We start from the raw sequence: 15,318 nt of genomic DNA, 5'->3' as shown, positions 1-15,318 counted from the left end.
CTAAGAATTTGTCCATTTCTTCCAGGTTGTCCATTTTATTGGCATATAGTTGCTTGTAGTAATCTCTCATAATCCTTTGTATTTCTGCAATGTCAGTTGTTATTTCTCCTTTTCCATTTCTAATTCTGTTGATTTGAGTCTTCTCCCTTTTTTTCTTGATGAGTCTGGCTAATAGTTTATCAATTTTGTTTATCTTCTCAAAGAACCCGCTTTTAATTTTATTAATCTTTGCTATCATTTCCTTCATTTTTCATTTATTTCTGATCTGATCTTTATGATTTCTTTCCTTCTGCTAACTTTGGGTTTTGTTTGTTCTTTCTCTAGTTCCTTTAGGTGTAAGATTAGATTGTTTGAGATTTTTTTTGTTTCTTAAGGTAGGATTGTATTGCTATAAACTTCCCTCTTAGAACTGCTTTTGCTAAATCCTATAGGTTTTGGGTCACCGTGTTTTCATTGTCATTTGTTTCTAGGTATTTTTTGATTTCCTCTTTGATTTCTTTGGTGATCTCTTGGCTCTTTAGTAGCGTATTGTTTAACCTCCATGTGTTTGTATTTTTTACAGTGTTTTTTCCTGTAATTGATATCTAGTCTCATAACGCTGTGGTCGGAAAAGATACTTGATACGATTTCAATTTTCTTAAATTTACCAAGGCTTGATTTGTGAAAGAAGATTTGGTCTATCTTGGAGAATTCCATGAGCACTTGAGAAGAAAGTGTATTCTGTTGTTTTTGGATGGAATGTCCTATAAATATCAATGAAGTCCATCTTCTTTAATGTGTCATTTAAAGTTTGTGTTTCCTTATTTATTTTCATTTTGGATTATCTGTCCATTGGTGAAAGTGGAGTGTTAAACTCCCCTACTGTTATTGTGTTGCTGTCGATTTCCCCTTTTATGGCTGTTAGCATGTGCCTTATGTATTGAGGTGTTCCTGTGTTGGGTGCATAAATATTTACAATTGTTATATCTTCTTCTTGGATTGATCTCTTGATCGTTATGTAGTGTCCTTCCTTGTCTCTTGTAATAGTCTGTATTTTAAAGTGTATTTTGTCTGACATGAGAATTCCTACTCCAGATTCTTTAGATTTCCATTGGTATGGAACATCTTTTTCCATCCCCTCACTTTCAGTCTGTATGTGTCCCTAGGTCTTAAGTAGGTGTCTTGCAGACAGAATATATGTGGGTCTTGTTTTTGTATCCATTCAGTCAGTCTATGTCTTTTGGTTGGAGCATTTAACCCATTTACATTTAAGGTAATTATAGATATGTATGTTCCTATTGCCATTGTCTTAATTGTTTTGGGTTTGTTATTGTAGGTCTTTTCCTTCTCTTGTGTTTCTTGCCTAGAGAAGTTCCTTTAGCATTTGTTGTAAAGCTGGTTTTGTGGTGCTGAATTCCCTTAACTTTTGCTTGTCTGTAAAGATTTTAATTTCTCTGTCGAATCTGAATGAGATCCTTGCTGGGTAGAGTAATCTTGGTTGTAAGTTCTTCCCTTTCATCACTTTAAATATGTCCTGCCACTCCCTTCTGGCTTGCAGAGTTTCTGCCGCAACCTTATGAGGATTCCCTTTTGTTATTTGTTGCTTTTCCCTTGCTGCTTTTAATATTTTTTCTTTGTATTTAATTTTTGATAGTTTGATTAATATGGGTCTCGGCATGTTTTCCTTTGGGTTTATCCTGTATGGGACTCTCTGTGCTTCCTGAACTTGATTGACCATTTCCTTTCCCACGTTAGGGAAGTTTTTGACTATAATCTCTTCAAATAGTTTCTCAGAACGTTTCTCTTTCTCTTCTTCTTCTGGGGCCCCTATAATTCGAATGTTGGTGTGTTTAATGTTGTCCCAGAGGTCTCTGAGACTGTCCTCAATTCTTTTCATTCTTTTTTCTTTATTCTGCTCCCTCGCAGTTATTTCCACCTTTTTATCTTCCAGCTCACTTATACGTTCTTCTGCCTCAGTTATTCTGCTATTGATTCCTTCTAGACTATTTTTAATTTCAGTTATTATGTTGACATCACTGTTTGTTTGCTCTTTAGTTCTCCTAGATCCTTGTTAAATGTTTCTTGTATTTTCTTCATTCTGTTTCTGAGATTTTGGATCATCTTTACTATCATTACTCTGAATTCTTTTTCAGGTAAGTTGCCTATTCGTCTTCATTTACATGGTCTTGTAGGTTTTTACCTTGCTTCTTCATCTGTAACATTTTTTTGTTATTTCGTTTTTTTTTGAGGGGTGAAGCTGTATTCCTATCTTACTAGTTGTTTGGCCTGAGGCGTCCAGCACTGGAGTTTGCAGGCAGTTGGATAAAGCCAGGTCTTGGTGCTGAGATTAGGACCTCCAGGAGGCCTCACTCCGATTAATATTCCCTGGGGTCTGAGGTTGTCTGTTAGTCCAGTGGTTTGGACTCAGAGCTCCCACCACACAAAGTTGGGCATGCCCTCCAGCCTGGGGGCCAATATCCCACAAGCTGCATGGCATGGCAATAAAAAAAGAAAAAAAGAAGAAAAGGAGCAGTACAATATCAAAGAATAAAAAACAAAATACAATTAGAAAGATAAAAAATATACTAGGAAAAATAAAAATATAATTGAAACAATCGGTCGCTGGGGGTTCCTCCCTTCCCCTTAGGTGTCTGTGGTCCCCCACCAGTGCCTGGTAGGTGCCCTAGTTGTGTGGAGACACGAATTCCGTGTCCTCCTAGTCCGCCATCTTGACTCCGCCCACTGTATTAGTCTTGATATCTGTAATTTACCTTGCTTTTCATTAAACAAGTGGGATAGCTCACGAATGGATAGAGATAGATAGATGTATAGATAATAAAGCCAAAATAGTAAAATGTGAATAATAAAATCTAGTTAGTGAGTATATTGGTAGGTGTAGACTGATCTATAACCCTCAGATTCCTTGGAGTTTCACTCTGGAACATGATGAAGCAGAGAAAGTCAGTCCCTGGCTCTAGACCTGCATCCCATGGCCTACCCCCTTCTTCTACAACCCCTTCTTGTTTCACACACAGATTTATATCACATTCTCCTTCTTGTTTCACACCCTTTCTTATACCACACTGAGAAGATCTTCATGTTGATAGACATCCAAGCTATGTCCAATACCCCACCATTCCGTCACATCTCCAGCTTAGGGATGTACAGTCTAGTGTGCATGTAGCAGTGGTGCCATCCCACCCACAAGAGACCTGACTCAGGGAAGAGTCCCATACTATCTTTCAATGTAGGTTCATTACTATCTTTTTGAATAGGGAATTTGAGTCCTGAGTACTAAGCATATACTCTAGAAGTGGAGGTAGAGAGACCACATGTTCTAGGCTGCACACTCTTCACATTATGGTAAGAAACATGGCAGCAGTAAGCTCAGAGCAGGGCTCTCTAGAAACATGGGACTGAGGACAGGGACTTTGTAACAGGTTGTACCTATATATTTTAAGAAGCTACAATAATATCTCCCATCCACATATTTTTATTATGTGACTGACAATTCTCCCATCTTTCACTGTGGTTTATATCCCCTTCCCTTGAAACTGGGAAGGTCCTCTGACAGCTTTGATTAATAAAGTACAGTGGAAGAAATTATGCAACTTGCAAGGCTAGGTCATAAAAATGTCCTTCACTTTTGCCTTATTCTCTGGTGATGCTCATGCTTGAAACCCAGCAACCATGCTGTAAGGAAGCCCAAGCAGCCTGTGGAGAGGTCCACAGTGAAGAAACAAGGATCCCAGCTTACAGCCATGGCTGAGCTCTTAACCAACAGTCACCACCAAACTGTCATCCATATGGGTGAACCATCTTGGAAATGGATCCTCCAGCTCCTAGTTGAGGTTTCCCAGCTGATGGCATATGGAACAGAGATGAGCCACCCCTGCTGAGTCCTGTCCAATTTGCAGATTCGTTATCAAAATAAATGATTACTGTTGTTTTCAGAAGAATTAAGCCATTAAGTTTGAGGGTGGTTTGATTACTGATACTCCATAATAGTATCTGAGACAGGCTCTGCATGCCCAGAACTCTGGATAGTACATTTTACTCATTTTCCTTCCTGACCAATGTAAATTTTTCCTTTAACACCTTATCCTTTGGGAAGTTGTACCAAAACTCCATTTGGTTTAACTATATTCTGTGCTCCCATAACACATTGTGTATTCTCTATCCTAGCATACACGACACATATTCAATTTATACATTTACATATTTGTCCTACTAGACTGTTAGGACAAAGACTACACCTTATTCCCTCTGGAGCTTCAGTATCTAGCACTAGATCTTACATACAGGAAGGATTCCAAAATATTCACTGAACTAAAATAAAAGTTACAGCCTGCTTCAGAGTTTTCCATTAATGATTTAACTAAGGGTATTGTAGATATGGCCATAAACAAAAACTGATTGCTAACAGAGAGCAATGTCAGGGAGAAGGAAAATCAAAGTCTGCCACTCAAGGGAAGACCAAGGAGGGCCAAGAAGATTTAGTGCTAGTGTTACCTGCTGCCTGCAAAGGAGTAAACATTACCCTCAGATGTGGTAATGGTGTTTTTATAGGACAACCACAAAAGGTTTTCTTCCAATATATTTGCCTCCTTTCTTGAGAGCCGAGTCCACTGTGAGCATTTTCACTCCTCAAGAAATTTTGGGCTTCCCTGGTGGTGCAGTGGTTAAGAATCCGCCTGCCAATGCAGGGGACATGGGTTTGAGCCCTGGCCCAGGAAGATCCCACATGCCGCAGAGCAACTAAGCCCATGTGCCACAACTACTGAGCTGCACTCTAGAGCTCATGAACCACAACTACGGAGCCCACATGCCACAACTACTGAAGCCCACTCACCTAGAGCCTGTGCTCCAAAACAAGAGAAACCACTGCAATGAGAAGCCCACACACCACAATGAAGAGTAGCCCCTGCTCACCGCAACTAGAGAAAACCCACGCGCAGCTAAGAAGACCCAACACAGCCAAAATTAAATAAATAAATAAATATATTTTTTAAAAAAATGAAAGAAAGAAATTTGGATGGACTAGAATGAGTCCAGAATAACCCATTACTCTGAAAATCAGAAGTTTCAAGAGTGTATTTTCTTTGACAATTGTAAAGAAAATGGACACAATGAAGTATTCCAGTCTTTGGTATTTTGAGAACTACTCCAAACAAAGAAAGGAAATGATCAACTATCACCATTATTATAAGAAGAGAATGTGAGAAAAATAAACTGCACCATGGTCTATTTCAACCCAGATAAGATTTACAATTTTGAAAATACATTAAGGTTTCAGCACTATGAAAGTTTTTTGATCGGTTTCCTCTTACAAGAAAATTCTTTTCTATTTCCTAGGAAATTGCTCAGGAGAATTCTAGGCAGGAGTTTAAAAAGAATTTTGCCTCGGGGAGACAACCTTTTTTTTTTTTCTTTTAATGATTCTGGGCCTCTCATTCCCATTCCCAGGTTAAAAGCTGATTTGTACTGCATTTGACATTATTCCCAGCCCTAATACCTCTGTCTGGGCATAGGCTGGAAGTGTCAACAATCTGTGAGATACCCCAATTCTCACAGTACTCAAAAGGCTCACCTTAGAACTTGAACTTACCAAGGGAAAATAAATTAACCCAGTCCCTCTAGGAGGTAACCAAAGACCAATTCATTTTTCATCCCTGTTCACCCTTCCAAAGATTGAGTTTTATCCTAAGGCTGGTTCCTTTTGCTATCATAGGATACCTACCAATAGGTATCTTTCTTCATTCTTGCCAACAGGCGAGACAGACCATCTCTTGAGGTTTTTCTTCTAATCAAATAAATTTTACCAAAAACCTGTAAAAAAAAGAACTGGAACTCCTGGCTTGGAATCCCTCCCCTCCGCCATCACCAAGCTGCCCCAGAGATTCAGGGCAGAGCAGCCCCACACTTGGCACCCAGAACGGAGCCCGCGTTTGGGTAGAGCTGGAACTCCTGGCTTGGGGTCCCTCCCATCTGCCGTCACTGAGCTGTCCTGCAGCCCCAGGGCAGGGTGGCCTCACTGTGCTGCCGGCTCTGGAGGGGCCCCACCGGCTGAAGCTGTGACCCTCTTGGGGACCACGGGCCAGTTGTTTCAATAAGTAGCTTAAAGACAAAACAGAAACACAAGGTTTGTGCCTGAGATCATGTTGATGTGAAACCAGGGATGGCCACCTTGGGCCAGCTTGTGGGATCTTGGTTCCCAGGTTGGAGGTGGGGTCCGAGCTCCTGTGGTGGGAGCTCTGAGTCCAAACCACTGGACTAACAGAGAACCTCAGACCCCAGGGAATATCAATTGCAGTAAGGCCCGCCGGAGGGCCACATCTCAGCACCAAGACCCAGCTCGATCCAACTACGTGCAAACTCCAGTGTTGGACAACTCAGGCCAAACAACCAGTAAGACAGGAATATAACACCACCAGTCAAAAAAAAAAAAAAATGAAATGACAAAGAAATATGTTACAGAGGAAGGAGCAAGGTAAAAACCTACAAGACCAAATAAATGAAGACAAAAGAGGCAATCTACCTGAAAAAGAATTCAGAGTAATGATAGTAAAGATGATCCAAAATCTCAGAAACAGAATGAAGAAAATACAAGAAACATTTAACAAGGATCTAGAAGAACTAAAGAGCAAACAAAAAGTGATGAACAACACAATAACTGAAATTAAAAATAGTCTAGAAGGAATCAATAGCAGAATAACTGAGGCAGAAGAACATATAAGTGAGCTGGAAGATAAAAAGGTGGAAATAACTGCGAGGGAGCAGAATAAAGAAAAAAGAATGAAAAGAATTGAGGACAGTCTCAGAGACCACTGAGACACCATTAAATGCACCAGCATTCGAATTATAGGGGTTCCAGCAGAAGAAGAGAAAAAGAAGGGTCTGAGAAAATATTTGAAGAGATTATAGTCAAAAACTTCTCTAACATGGGAAAGGAAATAGTCAATTAAATCCAGGAAGCACAGAGAGTACCATCAAGGATAAACCCAAAGAGAAACATGCCAAGACCCATATTAATCAAACTATCAAAAATTAAATACAAAGAAAAAGTATTAAAAGCAGCAAGGGAAAAGCAACAAATAACATACAAGGGAATGCCCATAAGGTTAACAGCTGATCTTTCAGCAGAAACTCTGCAAGCCAGAAGGGAGTGGCAGGACATATTTAAAGTGATGAAAGGGAAAAACCTACAACCAAGATTACTTTACCCAGTAAGGATCTCATTCAGATTCAACAGAGAAATTAAAAACTTTACAGACAAGTGAAAGTTAAGGGAATTCAGCACCACTGAACCAGCTTTACAACAAATGCTAAAGGAACTTCTCTAGGCAGGAAACACAAGAGTAGGAAAAGACCTACAATAACAAACCCAAAACATTAAGACAATGGTAACAGGAACATACATATCGATAATTACCTTAAATGTAAATGGATTAAATGCTCCAACCAAAAGACATAGACTGACTGAATGCATACAAAAACAAGACCTGTACATATGCTGTCTACAAGAGACACACTTCAGACCTAGGGACACATACAGATTGAAAGTGAGGGGATGGAAAAAGAGATTCCATGCAAATGGAAATCAAAAGAAAGCTGGAGTAGCAATTCTCATATCAGACAAAATAGATTAAAATAAACACTATTACAAGAGACAAAGAAGGATACTACATAATGATCAAGAGATCAATCCAAGAAGAAGATATAACAATTGTAAATATTTATGCACCCAACACAGGAGCACCTCAATACATAAGGCAAATGCTAACAGCCATAAAAGGGGAAATCGACAGTAACACAATAATAGTAAGGGAGCTTAAAACCCCACTTTCACCAATGGACGGATCATCCAAAGTGAAAATAAATAAGGAAACACAAGCTTTAAATGACACATTAAACAAGACAGACTTCATTGATATTTATAGGACATTCCATCCAAAAGCAACAGAATACAATTTCTTCTCAAGTGCTCATGGAACACTCTCCAGGATAGACCATATCTTGTGTCACAAATCAAGCCTGGTAAATTTAAGAAAACTGAAATCATATCAAGTATCTTTTCCGACCACAATGCTATGAGACTACATATCAATTACAGGAAAAAAATTGTAAAAAATACAAAAACATGGAGACTAAACAATACACTACTAAATAACCAAGAGATCACCAAAGAAATCAAAGAGGAAATAAAAAAATACCTAGAAACAAATGACAATGAAAACACGACAACCCCAAACCTATGGGATGCAGCAAAAGCAGTTCTAAGAGGGAAGTATATAGCAATACAACCCTACCTCAAGAAACAAGAAAAATCTCAAATAAACAACCTAACCGGGCTTCCCTGGTGGCGCAGTGGTTGGGAATCTGCCTGCCAATGCAGGGGACACGGGTTCGAGCCCTGGTCTGGGAAGATCCCACATGCCGCAGAGCAACTAGGCCCATGAGCCACAATTACTGAGCCTGCGCGTCTGGAGCCTGTGCTCCACAACAAGAGAGGCCGCGATAGTGAGAGGCCTGCGCACCGCGATGAAGAGTGGTCCCCACTTGCCACAACTAGAGAAAGCCCTCGCACAGAAACGAAGACCCAACACAGCCATAAATAAATAAAAAATAAATAAATAAATAAAAATTAAAAAAAAAAAATTAAAAAAAAAAAAAACCTAACCTTATACCTAAAGCAATTACAGAAAGAAGAATAAAAAAACCCCAACGTTAGCAGAAGGAAAGAAATCATAAAGATCAGATCAGAAATAAATGAAGGAAATGATGGCAAAGATCAATAAAACTAAAAGCTGGTTCTTTGAGAAGATAAAATTGATAAACCATTAGCCAGACTCATCAAGAAAATATGGAAGAAGACTCAAATCAACAGAATTATAAATGAAAAATGAGAAGTAACAACTGACACTGCAGAAATACAAAGGATCATGAGAGATTACTACAAGTAACTATATGTCAATAAAATGGAAAACCTGGAAGAAATGGACAAATTCTTAGAAAAGCACAACCTTCTGAGACTGAACCAGGAAGATATAGAAAATATAAACAGAGCAATCACAAGCACTGAAATTGAAACCGTGATTAAAACCTTCCAACAAACAAAAGCCCAGGACCAGATGGCTTCACAGGTGAATTCTATCAATCATTTAGAGAAGAGCTAACACCTATCCTTCTCCAACTCTTCCAAAACATAGCAGAGGGAGGAACACTCCCAAACTCATTCTAGGAAGCCACCACCAACCTGATACCAAAACCAGACAAAGATACCATATAAAAAGAAAACTACAGGGCAATATCTCTCATGAACATAGATGCAAAAAACCTCAACAAAATACTAGCAAAAAGAATCCAACAGCACATTAAAAGGATTGTACATCATGATCAAGTGGGGTTTATCCCAGGAACGCAAGGATTCTTCAATATATGCAAATCAATCAATGTGATACACCATATTAACAAATTGAAGGATAAAAACCATATGATCATCTCAATAGATGCAGAAAAAGCTTTTGACAAAATTCAACACCCATTTATGATAAAAACTCTCCAGAAAGTAGGCATAGAGTGAACCTACCTCAACATAATCAAGGCCATATATGACAAACCCACAGCCAACATCGTTCTCAATGGTGAAAAACTGAAACCATTTCCTCTAAGATCAGGAAGAAGACAAGGTTGCCCACTCTCACCACTATTATTCAACATAGTTTTGGAAGTGTTAGCCACAACAATCAGAGAAGAAAAAGAAATAAAAGGAATCCAAATTGGAAAAGAAGTAAAACTGTCACTGTTTGCAGATGACATGATACTATACATAAAGAATCCTAATGATGCTACCAGAAAACTACTAGAGCTAATCAATGAATTTGGTAGAGTAGCAGGATACAAAACTAATGCACAGAAATCTCTTGCATTCCTATACACTAATGATGAAAAATCTGAAAGAGAAATTAAGGACACAGTCCCATTTACCCTTGCAACAAAAAGAATAAAATACCTAGGAATAAGCCTACCTAAGATGACAAAAGACCTGTATGCAGAAAACTATAAGACACTGATGAAAGAAAGTAAAGATGATACAAACAGATGGAGAGATATACCCTGTTCTTGGATTGGAAGAATCAACATTGTGAAAATGACTATGCTACCCAAAGCAATCTACATATTCAGTGCAATCCCTACCAAACTACCAATGGCATTTTTCACAGACCTAGAACAAAAAATTTCACAATTTGTATGGAAACACAAAAGAACCCAAGTAGCCAAAGCAATCTTGAGCAAGAAAAGCAGAGCTGGAGGAATCAGACTTTCTGACTTCAGACTATACTACAAAGCTACACTAATCAAGAGAGTAGGGTACTGGCACAAGAACAGAAACATAAATCAATGGAACAGGATAGAAAGTCCAGAAGTAAACCCATGCACATATGGTCACCTTATCTTTGATAAAGGAGGCAAGAGTATACAATGGAGAAAAGACAGCCTCTTCAATAAGTGGTGGTGGGAAAACTGGCCAACTACATGTAAAAGAATGAAATTAGAACACTTCCTAACACCATGCAGAAAAATAAACTCAGAATGGATTATAGACCTAAAACTAAGGGCAGACACTATAAAACTCTTAGAGGAAAAAATAGGCAGAACATGCTATGACATAAATCACAGCAAGATCCTTTTTGACCCACCTCCTAGAGAAATGGAAATAAAAACAAAAATAAACAAGTGGCACCTAATGAAACTTAAAAACTTTTTGCATAGCAAAGGAAACCATAAACAAGACGAAAAGACAACCCTTAGAATGGGAGAAAATTTTTGCAAATGAAGCAACTGACAAAGGATTAATCTCCAAAATATACAAGCAGCTAGTGCAGCTCAATATCAAAAAAACAAACAACCCAACCCCAAAATGGGCAGAAGACCTAAATAGATATTTCTCCAAAGATATACAGATTGCCAACAAACACATGCAAAGATGCTCAACGTCACTAATCATCAGAGAAATGCAAATCGAAACTACAATGAGGTATCACATCACACCAGTCAGAATGGCCATCATCAAAAATCTACAAACAATAAATGCTGGAGAGGGTGTGGAGAAAAGGGAACCCTCTTGCCCTGTTGGTGGGAATGTAAATTGATACAGCCACGATGGAGAACAGTATGGAGGTTCCTTAAAAAACTAAAAATAGAACTACCATATGACTCAGCAATCCCACTACTGGGCATGTACCCTGAGAAAACCATAATTCAAAAAGAGTCATGTACTACAATGTTCATTGTAGCACTAGATACAATAGCCAGGACATGGAAGCAACGTAAATGTCCGTCGAAGATGAATGTATCAAGAAGATGTGGCACATATATGCAATGGAATATTACTCAGCCATAATAAGAAATGAAACTGAACTATTTGTAGTGAGTTGGATGGACCTAGAGTCTGTCATACAGAGTGAAGTAAGTCATAAAGAGAAAAACAAACACCGTATGCTAACACATACATATGGAATCTAAAAAAAAAAAAAAAGGTTCTGACGAACCTATGGGCAGGACAGGGATAAAGACACAGACGTAGAGAATGGACTTGAGGACACGGGGATGGGGAGGGTAAGCTGGGATGAAGTGAGAGAGTAACACTGACATATATATACACTACCAAATGTAAAATAGATAGCTAGTGGGAAGCAGCCACATAGCACAGGGAGAACAGCTCGGTGCTTTGTGACCACCTAGAGGGGTGGGATAGGGAGGGGGTAGGGAGACGGAAGAGCGAGGGGATATGGGGATATATGTATATGTATAGCTGATTCACTTTGTTACACAGCAGAAACTAACACAACATTGTAAAGCAATTATACTCCAAAAAAGATGTTAAAAAAAAAACCTAAAAAATATCATCTTATATCTCATTTCTTGAATGTATAATTCCTGCTCATTTATAAACAATTGTTTTTTTTTTCCAAACAGGGAATGCCACATGGTGATTAGCTTAGGCCTGAGCTCCCACATTATTCTTTGGCAAAAAGAGAAGGAATGGCCATGATTGATTTAATGTCACCAAGAGCCCAAACCTGGAGCAGAGAAGCTCCACAAAGGAAGCGCTAGAATGCTTGCTGGAGAAACAAACAGTGCTCACGGAGTAGTGCTGTCTACACTAAAAGAAATGTTGTCAAGCATTTGCTGGGCTGGTTAGTTTTTTGATGTGTGCCTTCCATTTTATAGTTTGTTTTCCACTGGTGTCTTGCAAGGATTTTTTCGTAGCAACAAAACTAACCAGAAGCAGAAAGTGGCACTGGCCTATCCTGTCTTTCAAGGGAAGACAACGTGGCAGGGACATTTGCTTTCGAAGGTGAATAAATGAAGCACGGAGCTTCAGAATCTGAGAGGAAATTCCAGATTCAGATCTTCTTAAGGAATGTGATACCTCAGAATCTGTCAGATTCTCCGAGGGGTTGGGAAAGAGCCCTGGGGACTTTTGTGCCCTTGTTGCCCTTGGCCAAGATCAGGAGAATCCAGGTGTTTGAAGAGCTGGGGAGGAAGGTTGTGTGGCACTGACTGACTCAGCAAAAGGACTTCTAAAGACATGTTCTCAGCTTTATCCTCTCAGAGTACAGCCTACATAGCACTTTAAAAACTTCTGCCTCTGTGGCCCAATGAGATTGGGAAATACATTTTCTGTTCCAGATATTTATTTAAAAGCTTCACTTTCACTTAATAAATCCATAGCCATGGCATACATGGAAGGTTTCCCCAAATGGTAATTTATGCTTATTGAAGAATTACTTTTCAAAGTGCATGGGCTACCTGTCACTGAGGGCAATTGCGGCCACTCAATTTTTAGACTTATTGGCTGTTATAGATTTGGGAGTTGATATATTTTTGAAATGTTTATGCTTTCTTTTTCTTGTTAATTATCGATCTAAACCTTTATGGATTCTGAGAGATTTGTGAACAAGGCTTTCATTAATCCCCAAGGCTGCTGAGGAGTGCAGGCAATAGAATTCCCAGGTCACAGATATGCAGGAAACTTGGGAACCAACAGGCTAATTCCCAGGGTCACACAGTGGGTCAGTGCTGGCCAAACTCACAGAGTTTATAACAGGGATACCAGTCATCCAGATGCTCACCGAAGACGACCCTTTAGCTGTGCCTAGAGCGCGTGGTCAAGGGTGGCCCAGAAGCAATGGGATGTAGACACGTCCCTTCCCAACCCTCGTGGGACCTCCCCTACCACCAGGACGCCTATCCTGTGCCGTGTGCCTACCCCCACCTGAGTGTACTCTACCTTCCAGTGGATTTGTCCCCTTAGTCTAAAGCATGTATGGAAGACTTCCAGATGCTAAATCCCTCCTCTTATCTAACACTCTTCCCCTTCTCTTCCCTCCTGTCTCCTACCTTCCCACCATCTAAGGCAACGGAAGTTCTTAAAAGTAGAAACATTGGCTAGAGTCTCTCAGAACATGATGCTCCCCAGCGCATCAGAGCGTGGGGAGTCCAAGGTGACGGGGTTTCTTGATTCTCCTCATTGGTGCGAGACAGTGGGGGGCCTTAGACCAGCCACAAGCCCTGCCACAGACGGGGCAGGTACAGGAGCCACAGAGCCCACGCAAGGATGCCACCTCCTCGGGCCCACAGAAGGAAGAAGGGAGGAGGGTGGCGCTTGGTTTTCCCATTGTGTGTCCTTAAGGGACCTGAGGGGAGCCTCCAGCGCCTTGTTCACTCCCAGTGATTTCCTCAGAGGATATTTGCTAAAGAGAAAACTCAGAACCTTTTTTCTTTCTGTATAAAAGCGTGCCTTCACCTGTCCAGCCTTCCAGAAGTATTTTAGTATCGATAACCCTGAGTTCTGGCACGTGCCTCCGTGGCACTTTCTTACCTCTTATTTCCTTGGAAGTTCTGGCTTTGAAGTAAACACAATGCAGTTTGATGGGGATAATGGAAAAGCAGACCTCAGATCCTGGAGACCTTAAATGCTAAGGTGAAGGTCAGATGTTACCCAGTGGGCTGTAGAGAGCCCTTTTCCAAAGTGTCCGCTTCACCCTTTGGGAGCTAGAGAAGACCCAGCCTCCTTCCTTCTTGGGCCAGAGACACCACACGTCCTACCCCGCTCCAAGCCTGCATGAGAACTGGCGGGCTCCCACAGCTAGGCCGCCAACCCTGTCGCTGCTGGACACAGGATGTTCGTGCTGGGAAGGCCCTGAGAACCCTCCCTGCCCAAGCCCCTCGTATATCAGAAACGAGGACACAACACGGAGGCCCTCTGGGTAGATATAAAGGCACCAATCCTTCATTCACATGCTCCTGATTACAAATTCAAGAATGAGGGGGTCCGGATGGGGTGCTTGCCTCCAGGAGGCCTGTGGTTTTATGTGTGTGAGCAAACACGTTTTGTTTAAGTAGACCTTCCTCCTGCCCCCGCCTCCAGCCCTGCCTCCGCCACCCCGTCTTTATTCATTGCTAACAGATGCGGCCAGGACACAGCCAGGCAAGTGCAGGAGCACATGGGCTCCCTCGCGGGCGAGAAGAGGGAAAACTGATGAGGTGCCGCAGAGCAGTGTGTGTAGGGCCTTGGCTTTGAATTTTGATTCCTCCCACCTCCTCCCCCTCACCGCCCACCACCCCAGCTCACCAGGCTTTCCAACAACTTCTGTTCTGTGTCCTTCACATCTGAGAATGGCCAGATGAAAGGAGCCTAGGCGAGCAGCTAAGGAGTCGGTGCTCATCCTGACAACTGCACCGAGGCCCAGGAACTGGTCGATAGCCTCCTCTCAAGGTACCCAGCTGGGAGGCCTGTGCTGAGACCCCTGGAAGGAGCAGTTCCCTATCGAGCTCACAGCCACCTCCGCTGACGCTGAAAATGTGTCTTGTCTGCAGCACAAACCACCTCAAGCCAGAGACAGAGCAGGCCAAGGCTGCGAAGGAGGCTGAGAAGGGGGCTAAGAAGGGGCATGGGTGAGACTTGAGTAGGAGCCTCATGACCACAGCTCTCTTGAACCCCCTTCTCATCCATCTGAACATCTTAGCCTGCTGGCATCTTACAGTGTCACATGAAAGGTGCCCCTGTAGTAACGAGCTTGCCTAAATGTCCTGCTAGGTAATAACCACTACGACCATCCTCAGGGTGTGGGTCCAGGGACGCCTCTCCTTTGAAGCCTACTCTGATACCCACTGCAAGGTGGTCACCGCTGCCTCTGGGCTCCACAGCTGGGCTTGCACGCATGGTACCCTGTGGCTGAGGAACTCGTGAATGCCTCTGCATCCCCCTCAGGGATCCTCTCTCCCGTGCCCCAGCCCAGGGCCCACAGCACAGTAGTTGCTCAATAAATG

The sequence above is a fragment of the Balaenoptera ricei genome, chromosome 13 (genome assembly GCF_028023285.1).
Source record: "Balaenoptera ricei isolate mBalRic1 chromosome 13, mBalRic1.hap2, whole genome shotgun sequence".
Taxonomy (NCBI): Eukaryota; Metazoa; Chordata; class Mammalia; order Artiodactyla; family Balaenopteridae; genus Balaenoptera; species Balaenoptera ricei.
This window is presented reverse-complemented; position numbering follows the sequence as displayed.